The sequence below is a fragment of the Syngnathus scovelli genome, chromosome 2 (assembly GCF_024217435.2).
Source record: "Syngnathus scovelli strain Florida chromosome 2, RoL_Ssco_1.2, whole genome shotgun sequence".
Taxonomy (NCBI): Eukaryota; Metazoa; Chordata; class Actinopteri; order Syngnathiformes; family Syngnathidae; genus Syngnathus; species Syngnathus scovelli.
In genome coordinates, this window is record NC_090848.1 from 23,219,328 (window position 1) to 23,241,453 (window position 22,126).

The following is a 22,126-nucleotide window of genomic DNA, read 5'->3' on the forward strand; positions in this document are numbered from 1 at the left end:
TATTAACCCGTCTTTTCGCTCTATCGTTCTCTCACATTATCAGACAAGGTTTTTTTCAGGAAATGAACGTTGCCTGCAAGGTGTTGCAACGTTGCAAGCTCAAGGTGAACGTCGGTGGGAATGAAAACCGTTTGTGTGTGCGACTTATTACTTCTTATATCAAGAGCTCGTGTATATAATTGGAGGTATTTGTGTCCCTGGTGAGGTCAAATGTTGAATTTTAGATGGAGAATGCATTGTGTTATAAATTGAGTGTTTGGGGAAAAAAATTACAGCCGAGGCCACCTTTATGTTGAGCAACAATTTATTTTTTCACACTCTTGCAGAGTTCTATTTGATGAGGTGCCATATTGAATAAAATAATATAGATTTTTTTTAGGTTGATGCCAATTTTGGCAGAAAAAAATTGTAATGTGCATGTGTTATTTTGTTAATAATTTCCCACTAATGGAGTTCAATGGGTGTCAATTATACGCTAATTTTTGCAATTGGCGAGCCGGCCAGGTCTCTGTAGCAAGCGTCAACTGTAAATATTTTGCTTAAAAAAACACCAGTTGAATGCATGTAATATTTAACACATTTAGATTCAATTTATGTTTCACTGATTTTGTTATATAATTGATTATTTTGGCCAATGTTTCAAAGTCATCAACCGATTTAATCAAGCTGGCTGATTAATCAATCAAGCCCTAATATTGAGAGCCCGTAAGAGCGACACACCAACTTTTCAAACCTGCAGCCCACTCACACCTGTGACCTTGTAACACATTCTGACTAGTCACATGACACCAGCAGACAAAATGAGTCGTCAAGTCAAGTTTTAACATTTTCACTCTGGGGTCTACTCACCTTTGTTGCCAGCAATTTCGACAAGCAAACGTGTTTACATCCCATCATAAACATAACATTTGCAAAATATTATTGAGCAGTACTGCATTATCAAATATAAATAAAATCAAGTAGTGCCTCTCCACTTTCTGCATAATCCAAGAATAGATTTGCTTGAACCCAGGCATTAGTTCCTGCATCATTACAATAGCCATCTGTCAGCAGGCACACCGCCTTGGCTCTGTTTATGCCCCCACACACATCACGTGCCAAATAGCTCACCCATGAACCCCGTGACCCCACCTAACAAACGGCAGGTCACCAGGGTTCCAGCATGATGCTTTACATTCACAAGGATCAATGATGGAAGGTCATTCATTGCCTTCCCCCTCTCCATCTTTGGCCACACAATGGCGGTGCTCATCTGCCAAACGCTGATGTCATTGTCCAACAGCGCATGAGATGAAATGATGAACCTTTCAGGCATAATCCCACAGTTTAATCCTAACTCCTCTGATGTGCCTACACAGAGAGACTATTTGTTTGGCTGTGTAAGTTTTAGACAGGGAGATAGTACACATTTGGGCGTGTTGCGCTTCAACCAGATCTCACATGATAGATCATTTCTGTTCTAGTGAGTGAGTGAGTTGGTGAGTGGAGCAGGGAGGGCTGGCAGTCAGAAAGGAGCAAAGTAATTCTTCCCAGCAAAGCGCAGACGGCAAAGCTGGAGCAGGAGCAGCGGTTACATCCCCTCTTCTCTCCTTTTGCGCTTGAGACCGCTGGCATTTTCCGCTCATCCTCTGTTGCCCACTCAAGTCCAGACAGATCCTCGGGGTCTCATTTTGGATAGTTTGGCTGCACCCACACTTCTTCAGAGACGCCAAAAGTCAAGGTGAGAACTCACTGGTGCATGATGTATGCATGCCTGACACGCCAAGTGAGAAGACAGAAAAAAAAGGTTTTGTCATGTGATGATGATGAGATGCGCATGGCAAAATCAAAGTGTGCTCAGTTTTATACAAACTTGTTGATTTGCATGTCATTTATATTGTGCAAAACTGTAACTATAGTTTTTTTTTAACCTTGTACTGACAATAATACACCTTTTCTATTCCGTGATGGATGGACACAGAAACAGTCCCATTTATTATTGCGTTCGCTTTACTTGCTCCATCCTGGAATTATGTTGACTGAAGGCTTATGTTGAATCAAGGCAGATGCTCGGGGATTTTAAGTGCACATTGGGAACAACTGCAAGCAGCCAGCTCGGATAGCTACGCGAGAGAGAAAGAGAGGGAGGGGGCAGTTAATCTGCATGCGCTAAAGTACAATATGTGCGTTAGCTGTCATCGGCAATGTTTCTAATTCCAACAATTCAAATCATCTTGATTTGTCGACGATAATTTTGTCATCCAAAATGAACCCAATTGCCTGTGAGCGACAGAGCCAACAGCTAGGAAAGTAAAAGGATGACAAAAAGAATTGGCGGGGGGGAGTGAGTGTGGATGTTCACCTGTTAATCTCATCTATCAAGTTGTTGCCCCCCCCCCCCCCCCCCCCCCCCCCCATTCCCCGGTTTGCAGGGGCAGTACTATACCTTTGAAACCATCTCCAGGGATTTAATTTAGAGTTTGTAGAAAGGTTTTAGCCTAAAGGAGGAAAGACTTTCAAAGCAGTGTGTTCTGGCTTTTTTTGTACGTGTGTTCACTTTTTAATGGTTTAAAAAATAAAATAAAAAGGATGTGCAACCTGCTTGCAGACGGGTTTAGAGTTAGGCGGAGTTTATTTACGAAATGGGCGCCACGTGTATGTTTATGTTGTCCTTTGTTGTCAAAGTAGTGGCGGAGGAACATCTGTTGTTCCATGCATTGTTTTTCAAAAATTTGGGTGTATTTGGTCTTTAGATTTATGATTAGCATAAACTTTCCAAATCAATGCAAAGTATGTTGATATAAACAGAAAACAAATTGGTAAATGAAAAAAAGCATTTTCTTGTGCCAAATGTGTTAATGTAATCGGATTACAATGGCCAAGTGTACCTAATAAAATGTCCAATTACTGTACACATATACTTTTGTGATTAAATCACATACTTTTTACAAATCTGTGAAAGAAATCCATTTCAATTAGAATTCAATTAAGGCAATTTAAGCCGTAGGTCCAAGGTCTGTATTTTGGTGCAGATCGCCAAACAGGTGTGAAGTTTGCTTTTTATTTGCGTTCTATTCCGCAGTCTTGAACCGGTGGCCTTGCTGAATGAGAAAAAGCTTAAGCGAGTATTTCATGGCCATCTATTCATATTCCAATTTCCCCGCAGATACATATTTTCACAGCTTTCTCAGGTTTTCCATGCAAGTCGCTAAATTAAAAGAGCTGCTGCTTTTTTAGGTTTTTATTCATTCCATTTGTTTTTCGAAGTTAAAGGACACATAGGGAAACATAAAGATGGTGTAACCAGTAACAATTCTGTATTACAAAAAATGTTAAACCTAAAAATAACATATCGAAAACATGAACATTATTATCACTTAAATTATTCAATGCAAGGTCAGGGCAGTGCCTCATACGTGGTTGCGTCCAAGTAGATAAATAGCATTTGAACAGATTTATGATTTCATCAATAGAAGATCTAACAGCAAGATGTGTGCATGGTGCTCCATAGACATCAATATCTCATTATGGTGTACTGCGGCACAAAAGCAGGAAGAAAAGGCGTCTGATTTCGTATGCTACGTGTTTTCCTATTGAGAAGATCTTGCCCTGGTTGAATCTTATGCTTATACTGGCAAGCAAATATGAGTAAACAAACAACTTTTTTTTTTTTTTTAAACAAATCCATGTTAGATGAGTGTCAGATTCAGGATATGCTAGAAACATGGCATATGTTTCCCTCAAACTTCATTTGGTGCCGGAGGTTCCTTCTGTCCATGATCATTTTATGCCTCCTTGCATCTCATCTGCAGCACATCCTCGTCCAGCTGAGTCCCTCATCCATAATCCCAGCACTTGTCTTTTTTTTTCTCTGAAACTACCCAATCTTTTTTTTTTTGTGCTGTGCAAAATAACATGATTAAACATTTACCAAAATGAACAGTTACAATTGGCACATGATGATGCCACCTGGACGTTTTTATTACAGATGCCTGGGAAGAGTTGTGGATTGTGGCACAGTTTATAATGCTAGCAGATGACATCCACCCACTAGCCAACTGATTCTGAATCATCAGTTTGTTTCCATTCAAAGCCTGAGCGATGCTTAGGTTGGATTCAGAATCTATTTGATTTTTTAAACTAAGTTTTGTATGGCAGTGACTATTCTGCCTTTTGAGAGAAATAAATGATAGGTCTTTCTTTATATCAATATTATATATATACACACCGTATTTTTCGGAGTATAAGTCGCACGTTTTTTTTTCATAGTTTGGGTGGGGGGGCAATTTATACTCAAGAGCGACTTATAGGTGAAATTAAAATGAAATAAAAAAATTTCAAAATTCAAAATTCCGCGATGTAGTGAAACCGCGATAAACGAACCGCGATGTAGCGAGGGATTACTCGCTAATTTGAACTGCAACCGATGACCTCAGCAGCGTGGTGCACACGTGGCGTTGTTTACATAAAGGACGAAGAATTCGATCGATGGATTTAATGATTTGGAGTGACACAGATGGTTTGATAAAATTGTTGTTTATATTATAGACTTAGACTTAGACTCAACTTTATTAATCCCTTGGGATTACTCCTTCAGGGAAATTCAGGCCCCAGCAGTATCCATACCACAGAGCGGGTATACAAAAGACACACAGATGGCATGAGCGCAACTCAATAGGCCCTCATAAGGCTGCCATACAACGGCGCCACAAAGAAAGCCAGAAAGTGCGAAAGATAAAAGCCAGCAAAGCAAAGCAAAGCAAAGCAAAAAGACAAAAGAAAAAAGCAACAGTGCCCAACCAGCACCCCTCAATATCAGAAAACACCCCAAAACACACAAAATAGCCTCCACGGGGTCCACAGACAGGTGTAAGGGTAGTCCAGTTCAACGGCACCCAATGGACCGTGGTCGTGAATCGGTGAAAACATCACAAAGCAGGCAAACGTGTGAGCAGCGTCCTGGGCACTCAGTCGGGGCACGTGCAGATGGTCACCACGGGGCTAGCACGGCGAAGGTCGCTGGTTCTGACGGGTCGCGGCTGCAAGGCAAGGGACCCGGTCAGCATCAGCCGGATAAGCAGGAAACCGTCGTAGAGGTACGCCGGTCTCGACCGATGTGCGCAGCCATCCCGGTCCCAGGGAAAAAAAAAAAAGAAAATCACATCCAAAGCGATACTGAGGTGCGGTAGAAGGCACCAGCATCGCCGAATAGACAAAAAGACAGAAAGAAAAAGGAGAAAAGAAGGAAATAAAGAGAAAAAAGAGAGAACACTGCTGGGAGGCTGCCACTCACGTCGGCGCCATACCAAAAAAAAAAAAAAAAAAAAAAAAGCTATTTGATATATAGTTTATATATCGTTATATGGACCTGTGGAATGATTTGAACTGCAACTTACGATGAGTCCGACATCAGCGGCGCACACGCGGTGCACACGCGGTGCACACGCGGTGCACACGCGGTGCACACGCGGTGCACACGCGGTGCACTCGCGGTGCACTCGCGGTGCACTCGCGGTGCACTCGCGGTGCACTCGCGGTGCACACGATTTGGAGTGACACCGATGGTTTGATAAAGGTGTTATTTATGTTATACAGTGGAGCCTCGGTTTTCGAACGTCCCAGTTCTCAAACAAATCGGTATTCTAACAAAAAATTCTAGATTTTTTGCTTCGGATGTCGGACGAAATTTTGGTTGTCGAACCTCGCGAGATGAGCCGAGAGGACCCGCATGCCAACTGACTCCGTTTGTTATTACATTCTCGTTACTCTGAGGATTGCATCAACGCTAATCATGCCTCCAAAGGAAGCAAGTGGGAGCAGTAAAGCTGATCATGGCAAAAAGTGGAAAGTAGTGCGCAAAACGATTTAATTTAAAAAAGAAATAATCGCAAAATATGAGTCCGGTGTGCGTGTGTCAGAGTTGGCGCGGGAGTTTTGCATGGCAAAATCGACAATAAGCTCGATCCTGAAAAGCAAAGACGCTCTTAAAGGAAGTGATGTTGCGAGAGGGGTGATTGTGCTTACCAAACAATGGCCACAGGTGCTGGAAGAAGTTGAAAAACTCTTGCTAGTTTTCATTAATGAGCAACAGTTAGCAGGGGATACTGTTATTGAGGGCACCATTTGTGCCAAAGCGAGACATCTTTTTGAGGACCTGGAAAAAAAAGACCCTAGTCTGGTTCCTGAAGGGTTTGTTTTCAAGGCAAGCTGAGGATGGTTCGATTTTCCCTCACAATTTAAAAAGATATATTTTACTATTCGAATGAAACACACAAACGAGTTGCTACAGATACGGCAATACATTCCCCAGCCGAGCCTATTCTATTAATTGAGTTTATTATTTATATTATTTATTTATACATTACCTACTCACTTATTTATGCAGTTTATGGTGTAAAATAATGAAAGAATGCTTTAAAAAAGCGTTGGTTTTTATGCTTGGAACGGATATTTTTTTTCCATTATTTGTAATGGGAAAGATGATTCGAAATTTGAACAATTCACTTCTCGAACAGCCTCCTGGAACGGATTGTGGTCGAAAACCGAGGCTCCACTGTAGTTATTTGGATAACTGTTAATGTTACGTCAGGCCCGTTCTCAGCTCCTCGCTTGTGTTTATGTCACATTAGCATACCGTATTGTTTAGCCTGTTGTTGCTGGTTCATGCCTGTTCTTGGTGTTGGATTTTGTCAAATAAATTTCCCCCAAAATGCGACTTAAACTCCGGTGCGACTTATATTTGTTTTTTTCCTCTTCATTGTGCATTTTATGGCTGATGCGACTTTTACTCCGAGCAACTTTTAGTCCGGAAAATACGTTATTTATATCATATATAAATATATATAGTAAATATTATTTATCTATATTATACATAAATCATATAATATTTATATTATATTATATAAATATACTGTATAGTTAAATAATCCCTCATTGGTTTAATAGAAATTTTACCTGTGGTATCGGTAACTTGGTATTGGTATTTATGATATGTGAGTGGTATGGAACACTGCCAAGAGAGATCTCTCTCTCAAATAGTGATGAAGGGACTGAAACTGCATTCCACTGGAATCAAAATGCTGGCCGAGTCAAGTAAAAAAGGTCAAATAGGGAGATTTTGATCAACAAGGATCAGACAGGCCTAAATTCAGAATAAAAACACAGCATTGAGACGAGTGAGCTGACAACAAGCTGATTGGCAGACTGATGAGATCAGGAGGAACCAATGACCAGCTGAAACAGACAAGCGTGGGCAGAAATGTTCAATGTCATTAGCGTCATTCATTCTCACACAATAGCACAAATATGAATGCATTTTTCTTCATACGCAAGTGAGGACAAGCAGTATAGAAGATGGATAGATGGATTAACCAAAACTAAACGCTTGTCAAAGCTGAAAAATGCAAGCTGGTGTTTAAAGCTCTCTAAGCGACCCGTCCACCAGGCACTCATCAACACACCACCACAGTATGGGAAAGAAGATGCTAAACTCATGAATTCTTCATGAAATTTTGTGGTGCACATTTGTATACATGCTGCATTCAGGCAGCCACAGTTTACTCAAGCTAGTGCTGTACTTGCACATTTCAAACAATCCAGTTTTTATGCAAACCATTTTTTTTTCTCTCAGAGTATATGGCAAGCAATGAAACAAAATAAAAATTTATTTACATGTGGAAAGCTGCATTTATTCATTTGTTATTTTCAGACACAGACTAAAACATTATTTGATTCACATTGAACATATTCTTGTCTTCAATTCAAATGTTCCCGCAGTGCTGCAGTTAAAAAGCCAGTTTGTTTTAACAAAAACAAAGAAAGACTGACGACAAACTTTATTCAAAGTGGCGGGTAGGAAGCAGCTAAATGATTCACATAAAAGATGTGTTGTTCTACACTTCTTCGCAAGATACTGAATTAACCGGAATTCAAAAGGCCTTGTAAATACATATATGGGGAGAAGCTATGAATTAGTTATGAGTTATCCATTCCTTTATTGCTCTGTAATGCCACAGGAGCAAGAGGAGCGATTAGAAGTGCAGTAGAAGAAATAGATTGGATAGAAAGAAAGGAGCAACAAAGAGAGGAGTCTATCATTTCTCTGCTGACTACTTTTAGTTATTTTTTCTTTATTGCGGCACTTTTTTATTAAGTTTTAATTCTTTTTAAGTTTTTTATTTTTTTACCTTTTTAAAGCTTTATACACATACTTTGAAAATAATAAAAACACATTTAAACAAATAAGCAATATATTGTACAAATAATGTAGCAGTCTTTCTGAATTTACAGTAAACAAGTCTCCTTATTTTTTCTGAACTCATCACACTTATCATCACAAAATATACATCAACAGTTACGAAACCCAAAAATCAACATTATATAGCGACACTGCAGCTGTCGTTTTCTGTATGCCTGAAAAACACGATTGCTGCCAAAGACATTCAATAATATTCAACGAAAATTAGCGGAAACACCTCCTGTTTCATTCTTCTTCCCTCAATTATCCACCATCTCAAACTCAATATCGCCATCTAATGGTCAATAGTGGAGTTTAACAAACCTTTACTGTATGGGTTTACTGTATACTTATTATAACCTAAATGGGAAAAAAATGCTGTGGTAAATTAAAATTTATATGTGATTGCCAACTACCTGAATTCTTTAGCCGCTCATCATTATTATTAACACATCTCAAGCTATGAGCGCTTACGTAACACCACAATCTGTTGTAATGATGGCTCCAACATGGCACTGGCTTATCAGTCCCTCAATTGCGGCTCACCATCCGATCATGATTAAAGATGCCAAAAAAAACTTCAGAAGTCTGTCCCCTCACTTTAACAAATATGGCCAACTGTAAATGTTTTGTTTTGTTTTTTTGTCTGATCAGGTAATAGTAAGTGTCAAGCGCCTCCACTTTATGGTCAATGGTCAGCATCACAGTCTCTTTAGTTATTCTATTTCAAGGAGCAAACCGGAACAAACATTAAGATTCTACGCTGAAAATGGGTCCGTTGAAATCATCTCAACATTAGATGAGAGGAGAAAATAACAATAGGTCTGAGCTGGTCTGTATTTATTGGCTGTGCTGGTCGTAAGGACTTTCTGTGCTCACATTATGCAAAGCAAACTATGCTATGCTAAAGGTAAATGATGACTGCTCTGCAGATGTTCTCTTTCTCATCCTTTCTCACTCTCAGGATGGATGACTTTAATACACAAGTGCTTCACAACAAAGACAGTTTTCCTCACCATGGTGCATTTTTCACTCTGGCTAGCTCGAGAAACAACACCAAGGCCTTCTTGTGCCCTTGTCCGCCTCTAAACCAATTGCCCAACTTGGCCTTTGGCTTTTTCTTACTTTTCAACTCTCTCTCTTTGCTGTGCCGCCGAGAAGCTTCTCATTAACGGGTGAATGGATCGACTCATCTACAAGAAACAAGAACGTAGGGAAAGGTATTGACAAGAATGTATGCGCTTTAGAGCACTATTTGACTGAATCCAGATAATCTCATGTGCAGTCACAGAGCTATAGAGAATTGAGGTTGAACAGACTAGTCAACACGCAACGATGATTATAGCTTGCAGACAATTAATTGTCAATCATGTGTTTTGGCATTAAGAACACAGATATCCTACTCATTGCAGCAAAGTAATGGTGGACCTTTAATCGCTAGCAGGCGTCTATTGTTTTTGTTATACCGCTACTAGAACTACTTCCTGCTTCTGTGTCTAAGAATCAGCAATGTAGCATAAATGTAGCACTGCTAGCCTAATTCTGCGGTCAGACCGAATGGTAGCTGGTTTTAGATGCTAAAATGTGGGACAGCAAGGTAAACGACAGGCATTTTCTGATAGCGAGCAAAAAGGGTTGCATAATGGTGAGTGTGTGAACTTGCAACCAGCTGTTGAACTGTCCAACACGCTGCGCGAAAGTTCATGTGTGGTCTGAATTTAGCATAAAAGTGCTAAATCTATTAATTAAATGTATGGTACAATTACAATCACCTATTTAACCTATAATTTTCACGAAGATAATGGGCCCGATGCGCTCAAAAACGACCCGTTCATTGACCGTGCCTAATAATAGACAGTGCGTAATGGTCAAAAAAAAATGTAATATAAAAGTGTATATATAGATCATCAGTGTTTGTTGACTTGACTATCATCACAAAAAACACGTTTTCCAAAAATAAAAACTATGTATCTTGTACCTTGTGGCCTACCTGCTATTATTTTCTCTCATTTATTTTAAGATAATTGGATAAATGAGCAATGTTAAGTAACAAACACCTAATTGGTAATCTGCTCTGTTAATATTTTGTAAGGTGGACCAGATTACTGGAGAAGGTCGGAGTGTTAAAAAAAATGTTGAGAAAGGCAACTAAATTGGAGAGAAGCTAGAGATGCTCTGCTTTTTGCTCTGACCTGGTTCCAGTTAATCCGCCCACTTTACACGATGAACATTACCTCCACACTGTATTTATAGAGAGACATTTGCTGTGAGTTTTTCTGTCTACGCCTGCTTCAATGTACAGTATTTATAGTAGTTTTAAATATTTCAGAAACTCTGGAATTTAAGCAGGTTATCGTCAAATTTAACAAATTAGATTTGATAGCACAGTTTCCACAAGACACTCATTTACACATGTGCAAAGGAAAATAACTCCCCATATACATTGTAAGTTTATAATACTTTGATGGATCAAAGGTAAAACTAGATACACCGTGAATGCATATGGACATTGTACTATTCTGGGAATTAGTTCCGGCAAATTTCCATTTCAAGATGGAAGGCCATCTTTATTTAATGAGCAGAATTCTTCGCCTCTCCCAAAGATGGCAAACCCGCAGTGAATTCGAGCTCCACAGGTATACTGGATGCAATATGGCAGGAGCAGTATACACTGTAAACTTTCCAAAAATAGAAAAAGGCCCTGACAGTCCTCCACTCCGCTTCACTGCAGCAACCTTTCTGCTCTCTCCTGTCCAAAACTTTCATAAATGCTGCTTTCTACTTCTTGTTGTCTTTAGTTTTCTTCTCTCCATCACCAAAGGAGATTAGTTCTCAATCTTTCTGAATATCTAGGAAAAAAAAGAATTCTACTGGCTTGGACTGATGGACTTCCATGGAGCAGTTCTCGCTTTGATTCCTCCGTGCCCTTTACGTCAGTCATTGGTCTTCTTCTTTGTCATCTTCATCTCAATCTTATGCTCCCCTCCGATCACAGCTCATCTTCTGACGCCGCAGCTCATTCTTCATCGCTTTTTATTGCAGTTTATTGAAGTCCCTTGACTTCTCACTTGGTCTCAGCTTAAATTTGGCTCCATCAACCCTGTGCCGGAAATATCGTTGAAGGTAGCGTATTGTAATTTTTATTTTTTTTTTAGTTTTGACTTAAGAGGTGAACCAGACCGAAGGGGGAGTAAAATATCAAGAATACAGTTTTTCATCGAACGCATTCAAATGTATAGCGTAAAATTGAACTGCATTATAGCGAGAATTGATTCACACAGGCCCTTGAGTTTTGCAATAAAACTTTTTTGGAACACTTTGTGTGGTCTAGTACGAAATGTGCAGTGGTCCTGTAGCACTCTTAACATGCTTCTTAACCAGGGGTGTCAAACAAATTTTTGTCGTGGGCCGCATCGTAGTCATAGATTCCTTCGGAGGGCCCTTATGACTGACAACCCAAATAAATGTATGAACGTTTCATATACAGTATAGGCTACACAACAAACTGATGAACAACTAGTTATGTAAACAGAGTCTAGTAAGAATTGTTCAAATTTATAAAAAGATGAATGGTAATGAAAATTGCTTGAAACAGCTCTATTTTTTTTAAAAAGTTAGGACAATTTTCAATATTGGCCGATGCACAATTTGTCTTTGCGGGCCAAATATAATTACACCGAGGGCTAAATTTGGCCCGCAGGCCAGAGTTTGACACTCCAATTCAAAACTGACTACCTCACACTGTGCAAGTGTTCCTAATGTTGTGGCTAATGAGTGTATATTTAATCCTAAATTTCAATGATCTCATTGATCATGATCAAGACCACCAAGACATGTAAGAAATGTGCTTTGTTAACACGGCATTCAATAAAGGTGCCAACCCAATAGTGAATGAGCACACACTACATCACTCTAAACCAGTGGTTCTTAACCTTGTTGGAGGTACCCAACCCCACCAGTTTCATATGCGCATTCACCAAACCCCTCGTTAGTGATTTTTTTTTTTTTTTTAATTCTAGACATAGATGTTTTTTTACTGGTGCACAAAATGAGCCATGCATGAACATCACCTTGTTCAAAGAACAAAACCAACACAATGCATGAACTCACAACAAATTACATACTGGTAAAGCAGAATTTACACAATAAATCAGGTTTGTTCGGACCTCCTCAGTGGAGGCTCTGTCGAACCCCTGAGACCGACTCACCGAACCCCTAGGGTTCGATCGAACCCAGGTTAACAACCACTGCTCTTGACTCATAGGCATTTTCTCTTTCCTATGAATCATTTATATGGGACGCGGGCTCTATTTCATCAGCATCATTCTGCACCTACAGTTGGTTTCGTCTCTGAAATATGATTCCTCATCTTATCACAAATCATAATTATTGCCCATATGTAAGATCTCCTCTGAAATATTCAAAAAGAATTAAGAGCGATCGTCTGTCTTTTTGTATGACTATTGTTTCTCTTCTCATTCTCTTCCTCTCTTTGCAATGACATGCCCAAGTTATCTGGAATACAATGCAAGGTGGAGACATTTGAAGTGAGCTTCCGTTGCATGACATTCACAGTTAATATTTCATAGTATACTACTCAACGGCATGCTACTCAGGAGCCCAGCTTGGTGCCTGGAGGCTAATTCCATCATGGTGAGACGCACTGTGTCCTACCTGAACATGTAAGTCTTATTCGTTGCATGTCTATTATGTGAATGAGTTTTAAGGCACAAAATGCTCAGATCACACTGCGTACTATTGAAATAAATTTGTACTTCCCACTAACAGAGGAGTGTGTTCACAATGGAGTCATAGAAATTTTATAATCCACTCTATATGACATCAGAGCCGAGCCGACCCTCGCTAAACACAAGAGCATAAGTACGTAGGTCCTCATCTTCCACAGTGGGACACTTTTTTAGTGCAAGGAGACACATCTGCTCATATGTATAAATTGGCACACATAGAAGATTCTGTGAAGTGTGCGGAAATGACAGTACTTGACGTTTTTGTCAACAGAGGGATGCGCTGGCCATCAGTCGGCAGAGCAAAGAGTTGACATGTCAGCTAAAGGGGGCAGAGGAGCAAAACTAGCCTAAGATGGTCTGTCACCGGAAGGTGGCTGTCATAAATTCAATAAAATAAATGCATATGTGGCACAAACCAGAAACTCATTAGAATTGAATCTCTGAAAACAGCTACCATCATACTTCTCCAGCACTGATGACTATTTATGATTTATTTACAGCCTCTGCATTCATGGAAGGAAAAAGCAATGATAAAATGAGCAAAGTGATGGTGGTTGTAGAAACGTCAGCCAATACATTGATTAAAGAAAGCATATCCATGAGACTAGCGAGTCTCCAAACATTTTTGAAGCTGAGACAAAATTTGGTTTAGATGTGCAGAGTTTGATTCTGATGGATGGATACTTATAATAATGATAATAATAATAATAATAATAATAATAATAATAATAATAATATTAGCCTAATAATACTATTATTATTATCCATCCATCCATCCATCCATCTTCTTCCGCTTATCCGGGGTCGGGTCGCGGGGGCAACAGCTTCAGGAGGGACTCCCAGACTTCCCTCTCCCCAGCCACTTCATCCAGCTCATCCCGGGGGATCCCAAGGCGTTCCCAGGCCAGCTGAGAGACATAGTCTCTCCAGCGCGTCCTGGGTCGTCCCCGGGGTCTCCTACCGGTGGGACATGCCCGGAACACCTCCCCAGGGAGGCGTCCAGGAGGCATCCTGATAAGATGCCCGAGCCACCTCATCTGGCTCCTCTCAACGTGGAGGAGTAGCGACTCCACTCCGAGTCTCTCCCGGATGACCGAGCTTCTCACCCTATCTCTAAGGGAGAGCCCGGACATCCTGCGGAGAAAACTCATTTCGGCCGCTTGTATCCGAGATCTCGTTCTTTCGGTCACGACCCATAGCTCGTGACCATAGGTGAGGGTAGGAGCGTAAATCGACCGGTAAATTGAGAGCTTTGCCTTTTGGCTCAGCTCTCTCTTCACCACAACGGACCGGTACAGGGTCCGCATTACTGCCGACGCTGCACCGATCCGCCTGTCGATCTCACGCTCCATCCTCCCCTCACTCGTGAACAAGACTCCAAGATATTTGAACTCCTCCACTTGGGGCAGGATCTCATCCCCGATCCGGAGAGGGCATTCCACCCTTTTCCGATCGAGGACCATGGACTCGGATTTGGAGGTGCTGACCCTCATCCCGACCGCTTCGCACTCGGCTGCGAACCGTTCCAGCGAGAGCTGGAGATCACGGCCTGAAGAAGCCAACAGCACCACGTCATCTGCAAAAAGCAGAGACGCGATGCTGAGGTCCCCAAACCGGACCCCCTCAACGCCTCGGCTGCGCCTAGAAATTCTGTCCATAAAAATTATGAACAGAATCGGTGACAAAGGGCAGCCTTGGCGGAGTCCAACCCTCACTGGGAACGAATCCGACTTACTGCCGGAAATGCGGACCAGACTCTGGCATCGGTGATACAGGGACCGAACCGCCCTTATCAGTTGGCTCGGCACCCCGTACTCCCGAAGCACCCTCCACAGAACCTCCCGAGGGACACGGTCGAACGCCTTCTCCAAGTCCACAAAACACATGTGGACTGGTTGGGCAAACTCCCATGCACCCTCGAGGATCCTGCCGAGGGTGTAGAGCTGGTCCACTGTTCCACGGCCAGGACGAAAGCCACACTGCTCCTCCTGAATCCGAGGTTCGACCTCCCGACGGACCCTCCTCTCCAGCACCCCTGAATAGACCTTACCAGGGAGGCTGAGGAGTGTGATTCCCCTGTAATTGGAACACACCCTCCGGTCCCCCTTCTTAAAGAGGGGAACCACCACCCCAGTCTGCCAATCCAGAGGCACTGTCCCCGATGTCCACGCAACGTTGTAGAGGCGTGTCAGCCATGACAGCCCCACAACATCCAGAGCCTTTAGGAACTCTGGGCGGATCTCATCCACCCCCGGGGCCTTGCCACCGAGGAGTTTTTTAACTACCTCAGTGACTTCGACCCCAGAGATTGGAGAATCCGCCTCAGAGTCTCCAGGCCCTACTTCCTCAATGGAAGGCGTGTAGGTGGAATTGAGGAGGTCTTCGAAGTATTCTCCCCACCGACTCACGACGTCCCGAGTCGAGGTCAGCAGCACGCCATCCCCACTGTAAACAGTGTTGACGTTGCACTGCTTCCCCCTCCTGAGACGCCGGATGGTGGACCAGAATTTCCTCGAAGCCGTCCGAAAGTCATTCTCCATGGCCTCACCGAACTCCTCCCACGCCCGGGTTTTTGCCTCAGCAACCGCCGAAGCCGCGTTCCGCTTGGCCATCCGGTACCTGTCAGCTGCCTCCGGAGTCCCGCAGGCCAAAACGGCCCGATAGGACTCCTTCTTCAGCTTGACGGCATCCCTTACCGCCGGTGTCCACCAGCGGGTTCGGGGATTGCCGCCACGACAGGCACCAACGACCTTACGGCCACAGCTCCGGTCGGCCGCCTCAACAATGGAGGCGCGGAACATGGTCCACTCAGACTCAATGTCCCCCGCCTCCCCCGGGACGTGGGAAAAGCTCTGCCGGAGGTGGGAGTTGAAGCTCTTCCTGACAGGAGATTCTGCCAGACGTTCCCAGCAGACCCTCACAGAGCGTTTGGGTCTGCCAGGTCGGACCGGCATCTTCCCCCACCATCGGAGCCAACCCACCACCAGGTGGTGATCAGTTGACAGCTCCGCCCCTCTCTTCACCCGAGTGTCCAAAACATGCGGCCGCAAATCCGATGACACGACTACAAAGTCGATCATCGAACTGCGGCCTAGGGTGTCCTGGTGCCAAGTGCACACATGGACACCCTTATGTTTGAACATGGTGTTCATTATTGAAAATCCGTGTCGAGCACAGAAGTCCAACAATAGAACACCGCTCGGGTTCAGATCAGGGGGGCCGTTCCTCCCAATCACGCCCTTCCAGGTCTCACTGTCATTGCCCACGTGAGCATTGAAGTCACCCAGTAGAACGATAGAGTCCCCAGAAGGAGCGCTCTCCAGCACTTCCTCCAGGGACCCCAAGAAGGGTGGGTACTCTGAGCTGCTGTTTGGTGCATAGACACAAACAACAGTCAGGACCCGTCCCCCCACCCGAAGGCGGAGGGAGGCTACCCTCTCGTTCACCGCGGTGAACCCCAATGTGCAGGCGCCCAGCCGGGGGGCAATAAGTATACCCACACCTGCTCGACGCCTCTCACCGTGGGCAACTCCAGAGTGGAAGAGAGTCCAGCCCCTCTCGAGAGGGCTTGTACCGGAACCCAAACTGTGTGTGGAGGCTAGTCCGACTATATCTAGTCGGAATCTTTCTGCCTCGCACACCAGCTCGGGCTCCTTTCCAGCCAGAGAGGTGACATTCCATGTCCCAAGAGCCAGCTTCTGCAGCCGGGGATCAGACCGCCAAGGTCCCCGCCTTTGGCTGCCGCCCAGCTCACATTGCACCCGACCCCTTCGGCCCCTCCCACAGGTGGTGAGCCCATGGGAAGGGGGACCCACGTTTCCATTTCGGGCTATGCCCGGCCGGGCCCCATGGGCGAAGGCCCGGCCACCAGACGCTCGCCTTCGAGCCCCGCCTCCAGGCCTGGCTCCAGAGGGAGGCCCCGGTGACCCGCGTCCGGGCGAGGGAAAACTAAGTCCATTTATATTACTCATCATAAGGGGCTTGTGAGCCGTGCTTTGTCTGGCCCCTCACCTAGGACCCGTTTGCCATGGGTGACCCTACCAGGGGCACGAAGCCCCCGACAACATGGCTCCTAGGATCATAGGGGCACGCAAACCCCTCCACCACGATAAGGTGACGACTCGCGGAGGGGATATTATTATTGTGTGAAGGCGAAGGCCTTCACACATTGTTATTCTACTTTATTATTATTATTATTATTCAACTTATTCCGCCCACTTTTTTGGCACCTAACTAGTCCTACATGCTTCAACCGATTCACCCCGTTCAAACTTTCACACATTCCAAATATTCATGTCATGCTTGCTACCATTTTTTTTGTTGATAACATTTACCGTTTTTGTGTAATTAGCAAATTTGTGACTTTTAAATCCCCATTCATTCTTAATGGCAATTTCAACACGAGCCATTTGCCTGCGTGGGTTCGAATTTTACATGTGTCACATTGGGTGTCTCACCATTACACAAACTCACACGACACTGGCTGCAGTTTTTTTTCTTTATAAACATTTGTTATTTTTGCATAATTAGTACATTTATGGTATAAAATTACGCATTCATTCTTAATGGCGCATTCAACATGAACATTCATCACATTAAGCAAATTCTACCGGTTCACAAAAGGAAACTGATTAGCTCAGTTTGTAACGCGGCCACTTCTTAACTCTAGCCGCTTCCCCGTGTGAGTTCGATTCCAACTGTGGGTACCGTTTTTTTTAATTTTTTATTCACTACTTCATATTTTTTACGCTTATGATTTGTAACTTGTCATTTTACCATTTATTTTAATAATTTATTTTCCTTTTTATTCTTCCCGCTTATCATTTGTAACTCTCGTCATTTTTCCATTTATTGTACAATAATAATTTATATTCTTCCCGCTTATCATTTTTATCATTTGTAACTTTTGTCATTTTCCCATTTATTTTATAATAATTTAATTTCCTTTTTATTTTTCCCGCTTATCATTATTAACACTTATCATTTGTAACTCGTCATATTCCCATTTATTTTTTTCATCATTTATCATTTGTAACTTTTATCATTTTCCCATTTATTTTATAATAATTTAATTTCCTTTTTATTTTTCCCGCTTATTATTAACGTTTATCATTTGTAACTCTCGTCATTTTCCCATTTATTTTATTCATTATTATTATTATTATTATTATTATTATTATTATTATTAATAATAATACTTATTTGCATAGTATTAGCATAGTCTTTGAATAAAAAAGGATAAAAATGAAAAATGTATAAAAGTGAAATGGGAACCTTTTTCATTTTTATATTTATTTATGACCATATAGCCTATATATTATTTCATTATTGTCCTCTGCATTGCAGTAATTCTCCCTGGTTGACTCTATTTAAAAGTGAAGCTCATCAAGACTTAGTTGCACTCATCAAAGGCACAAGAGCGCTTACATGGTTTGGCGATCGAAAGCATCAACTATGACATCACACAGCCGTTGTCATACAATGGCCTCACGGATGACTTTCCATTTTGGGAATGCAGACATGTTTTTCTGGAAAAGGCCCACACAAATGTTTACTTCTGATTTGTTCATTTATTTGTTTTTTGTTTTTAAACATGCATTGATTTCATTCCAAGTGATTCCAAATACAAATTTGTTTAGGTCCCTAATTTGGTCCCTGGCGGCTCGGCATCAGATGGATGTGTATTAACAAACTGCTGTAATTATTTCGACCTGTGCATGTTCTTGTGCAGAGGATTTGTTATTCCCTTGTTCTCATCTTCCTTACAACTTCTTTCGTTTTCCTTATGATCTGTTTCTTTTGTCTTCGCTTAACCTTCCCATGCTCTGCTTTGCTCACTCTAACTTTCCCACGAGACCAGATGTCCTAATTTACTTCTTAAGACTTGAGCAATATCACCCATGCAAGTCAAAAGAGGGCAATGCATAGTACAAGTGCACATATAAGGAGCCAAAGGTGGTTTCTACATTATGCTTGATCTTGCTTGTGCAGATGGGACCCAAACAACTGGCTCAGTCAGACGTTGTCAAGCCTGAGTGGAGCTGTGTTCTATTACACTTACAAACTCACTGATAGAATGATAGAAAAACAAGTCACTCAACTTTACAGCAAAGATTAATTGAAACCCTTTCCAAGTTTTTTTGCGTGTATGAGCTGTGTGTAACAATAAAACATTGAACACATTAATTACCGCAGTAGGAAAGGAAGGTCGTGATAATAATGAAAATATTTTAAACTGTTATACTGTCTGCCTTGTTATTTTTACATGTATCACCCTAAATATTCCCGGAAATTATTACTACTTATAAACAATATATATTTATTGGTAAACTATTACAATGGGTGCTACTAAGTCATTTTTAAATCATGTTTATTTTTGTTAATGTTTGTTTGTTTGTTTGTTTGTTTGTTTGTTTGTTTGTTTGTTTGTTTGTTTGTTTGTTTGTTTTTATTCTTATCACAGGACTGCCCCCATCATTTTAATAATATTTTTTTCAGTACCAAAAAACGAAAATGAAAAATATAATTGGAAATTTATTTTTATTTAAATATATATATATATATATATATATATATATATATATATATATATATATATATATATATATATATATATATATATATATATATATATATATCGAAATAAAGTGCAAAAAATACTAAATAACTAAAAAGTAAATTAAATGATAAATATGGAAACAAATGCAAAAATGAATTGATGAATATAATTAAACATCAATTTATAGATATTTTATTCAGTTTTTCAATTATTTTTTATATTGGTTTTTATTGTCACTTGTATTTACTTTTGAAATTTACAGTCCTTCATAGGTATATATATTGGCGCATAATAAATACAATAACAATACTATATATATTATACATACTGCAGCCTCACTGTAGACTGTTCAAACTGCAGTCAATAATTCCAAGTATTGCCTCAATCAAGCAATTTCAAGAAGATTGCTGGCCATGTTTTGTGTTTCCTGAGTCGCTTTGTGTGTGTCCATACGGTATGTATGCTCTCTATTCTTCTTCTTTCTATTCTCCAAATTACTCACAGGCAAAATGATATCCTATCCTATGCTTCAGAGCGTTCGTGCGTCACAATAATGGTGAGAACGTTGTACTTTCCACATTTCTTTATTTCAGCGCCACATCATCCTCTGAATTTTTAACTGAGAACTGGAGCACTCATTCTTTGCGCGATGTGCTCGTGTCAGAATAGACAGGAGGAGTTTTATTCCATGGTATTATATTTTTCATGCTTATGACTGCTTTGCTTCTGCATCACAAACTTTGCATATGTAGGTTGATTTCTCAGCAGTCGCATGCATGAGTGGAGCGTGAAATATATGTTTTTTTAATCAGCTGTGAAGAACATATAAACGCAATAGTGTGCTCAAAGTAATAACAGCCTCATTGCATTTTATTGAAGGATGAATTTGAGAGATGACGTTGTATTTGCTGTTTGTAGAGGGAATACAGTTTAAGAATATCACACTATGGCATAGCTTCATCTGCGAAATAAAATTCTTGGCAAACAAAGGAAAGAAGGATTTTGTACATTTATCTCATAATAAAGCTGTATGCACACAACCTTCAAATAGTGATTAATGATTGTAATTAATTCTACTTACACTGTTTAGCTGAGCAGCAGTGCTGTGTGCATGCTTTGACTTTTTTTCATAGAACATTGGTTTGAATTCAGTCTTGCAATGTTGACAACATAAAAATTGTATCTGCAGAATATTACACATTAATCTACATTTTCATAATGTATTCAACATGTGAAAAGAGTAAAGCAGATAAATAGTGCAGACAACCGAATTATTACATATATAATATTTTGATGAATCTATTGCAAATAAAATGTATCATTGTTTCATTTAATTGTTTTCTTTTTCTTTTTTTAATGTAGGTAGTTGTACTTTAAAAATTCTGTTGAAAAAAAATTGCATATCTGACCATGTGAAATGCCGTCTCCCGCCAATACTTGGAATTAATTGACAAATTATCTATTAATTTTGAATGTCATCTCATGTCCTCACCTTTGGGACAAAGAAATCCATCCAGTGCAGAACAACACGTCTTACGAAAAAAAAAAAAAAAAAAGCAAAACATAGCCATCATAACGCCTAAATCTAATCTAATGAGATCTATCTTTATCTGTGTTCTGAACTTGGCTATACCACAGAAAAGATTGATGACTTCACCAATGTTGACTGTTTGGAAAAAAAAATATCACAACGTAGAAAAAAATAAGTGGCATCAAGATTTTTGTATGCCACTGGCTAGATGCGGGGATTTTCCATGTTGGGACAACGAGACGCTCAAAGCAGTTTTCATTCTCTCTTGATATTCTGCTTTCTCTGCATTTGGGCGTACATTCACAACTGACAACGTTGTGCTCTAAAACTGCCATGCTAAAGCACTACCTGAAGGAAAGTGCATTTTCGAGGTGTCTTTAGTTAGCTAGTTAACTAGTTAACCTTTTTTTTAGCTAGTTAGCTAACTTATCATACGAAATGCCCCAGATAACCAATGAAGTAAACAAAGGCGCTCCAGCTTTTATATAGTGCGCTGTTGTGACTAATGTCTGACCACAAATGTGTTTCATGCGCCATTTTAGTCACAACCCAAAAAAATCGAGAAAACTGAAATGGTGAAAAACATTTAATGCTCTAATACCCTAATGCTACAAGTGAATACCACAATGCTCTCAGTTTTTATATGTTTTCAGTCTAATGTATTTAGAAACAAATCTCTGAGTATAATGTATTTAGAAACAAATCTGATTTATTTTTAAAGTGTCTTAAAAAAAATGAATTACTTTCCCGGTGCCAACTCCTCGCATGTGACTCTGGTCTAGGCTCTTCAATTATTTTTGTCAAAAAGAGCACTCCTAGATATTGCACATGGTTGGACATCAATTCTTGACAGGCATGTTCAGCCTTACAATTTCTGTATTTATTTTTGTCCACGGGATGAGAAAGACACTCTTCTCCCCAAGGACGCACTTACTGTGGTGTAAGCCCTGCGCCAGCTGACTCACCTAATGAGGGGACCGAAACCTGACGATAGACAATAGCTAGAGAAAAGCAGGAAGTGTCTAATAGAACAAAAAATAAACAATAAAAAAACAACATGCATCCATTATTCG

At 41.0% G+C, this 22,126-nt stretch overlaps 1 protein-coding gene across 2 annotated transcripts in view; it reads left to right on the top strand.

Annotated features, from left to right (window-relative positions):
* The first annotated feature begins 1,372 nt into the window (after positions 1-1,372).
* The window catches only part of camkvl (CaM kinase-like vesicle-associated, like), a 42,196-nt gene continuing 21,442 nt past the window's right edge, over positions 1,373-22,126 (top strand). The window contains exon 1 of one of the 2 annotated variants that reach the window (XM_049754645.2): positions 1,373-1,720. The gene's annotated coding sequence lies outside the window, so the exon portion shown is untranslated. Of the gene's footprint in view, positions 1,721-2,380; positions 12,898-22,126 lie in introns of those variants that run through there. The other variant, XM_049754646.1, reaches the window with a different exon arrangement.